The 1,734-nt window shown below is 50.6% G+C and overlaps 1 pseudogene; it reads left to right on the top strand.

The window, feature by feature from the left end:
• Positions 1–307: 307 nt before the first annotated feature.
• LOC106734143 (peptidyl-prolyl cis-trans isomerase NIMA-interacting 4 pseudogene) lies at positions 308–733 on the top strand (annotated as a pseudogene).
• The last annotated feature ends 1,001 nt before the right edge of the window (positions 734–1,734 follow it).

The following is a 1,734-nucleotide window of genomic DNA, read 5'->3' as shown; positions in this document are numbered from 1 at the left end:
ACCACTGCTACAGCCACTGCTGCTACACCTGGGTCTCCCAACAAGTCCTCCCCCACCCAGAACCACACCCACACCGTCCTCCTAACCAACGCTCTATACCCCTCCATAAGATTTTCCAGAAAGAGACATACAGAGAGACAGGTCTCTCCCAACATAGTTCTTAAATGAGACTAACTTCAATTTTTCAATCCTGAAAGCCCAAGACCTACCAAGTAAAGATGGAAAATCACCCATCACAAGGCATTGCTTAGGGCATGCCCATAGGGCCTGAGGGGGCTTGTACGTCACCGGAGCGGTTGACTGTTTATCCGCAAGTCTTGAAGATGCTGCCCAAAGGAAAAAGTGGTTCTGGAAAAGGGGGTAGAGGGGGAGCAGCGTCTGGGAGTGATACTGCTGACAAGAAGTCACAGGGTCCCAAAGGTGGTGGCAATGCAGTAAAGGTCAGATACATTCTATATGAAAAACACAGCAAAATGATGGAAGCCATGGAAAAGCTAAAGTCTGGAATGAGATTCAAGGAAGTGGTCACACAATATGGTGAAGATAAAGCCAGGCAAGGGGGCGACTGGGGTTGGATGACCAGAGGATCCACGGTGGGACCATTCCAAGTAGCAGCATTTGCCTTGCCAGTCAGTGGGATGGATAAACCTGTGTCTACAGACCCACCAGTTAAGACAAAATTTGGATATCATATTATCATGGTGGAAGGGAGAAAATAAAATGATATGAAAGACTGAAAAGAAAAAAGAAAATCACCCATCACAATCCTTCTCCCTCTCTGGGGGCCACCATGGGTGTCATTCAAAGGAGCAACAATGTTCCAGCCTCCCACAAATGCACCCCAAACACCCAAAGGGAAATCCATGGGCTCATCAGATCAGACAGCAGATGGGACCAAGGGAAACAGAGGCAGGTGTGTTCTCAGACACTTTGCACAGGAAGGAGCAGAGAGCCTCCCCCAACCCAACCCAAGCCTGGTTTTGGGTTAGATGCTAATCAGCTGGAAGAGGGACAGCTGCTGACTGTGGAGGACAGCCATGTGCCCTCGCAGGCAGCAGGAAGCAGGACATGGAGACCGGAGCTTGCCCCTGAGCAGCTGGCAGAGCCACCGCTGGGGGCCAGCTTGCATTGCTGAGCTGTCCTGCACCCTGAGAGCACTAGTCTTTGTCAAAAGCATGGATTTGTGTAGCTAAAGCCCACAGGGCTTGGCTATTGTGGCCCTGTCTGTCCGCATTTCAACCCGGGCTTTACCCTTTGGTGAAAGTGATTCTCCGGCTGCACAGGCTTTCACAGCGAAAAGGGCAGCACACTCTCACCTTTCTATGCCACGAGCTCTGTCTCATCTGGGCCATTGCCCTGTTCAGGGAGCAGTGGGGAGAGTGACGGGGATCAAAAAACCTGTCCCTGCCTTCAGAGAGCTTGTTTTCTAGCCTAGAGAAGGAACCCATAAATCATAAGAAGTATTGTCTTCCAGGATCTGTCATCCTTGCCTAAGTTAACATCAATGATACTAATTGAGCCTTTCTCTTTTTTGGGGGGTGGGAGTGGGGGGGGGACATGGTGCTTGCCATAGGGCATGTGAGCTTGCCAGAGAGAGACAGAGTGAGGGAAAGTGAGAGGTCACTCGTGACCGCAATCCCTTATCCATGCTCCACTAAGAATTTTGGGCACGCGTGCATAAGTGCCCAGCATGATTTTTCAAGCCATCGGATCTGGGGAATCAAACCACCATGG

This window comes from Tupaia chinensis, unplaced genomic scaffold, assembly GCF_000334495.1.
Source record: "Tupaia chinensis unplaced genomic scaffold, TupChi_1.0 Scaffold149131_1, whole genome shotgun sequence".
In the NCBI taxonomy this organism is placed as follows: domain Eukaryota; kingdom Metazoa; phylum Chordata; class Mammalia; order Scandentia; family Tupaiidae; genus Tupaia; species Tupaia belangeri.
Note: the sequence above shows the minus strand (reverse complement) of the source record. Positions and strands in the feature narration are given on the sequence as shown.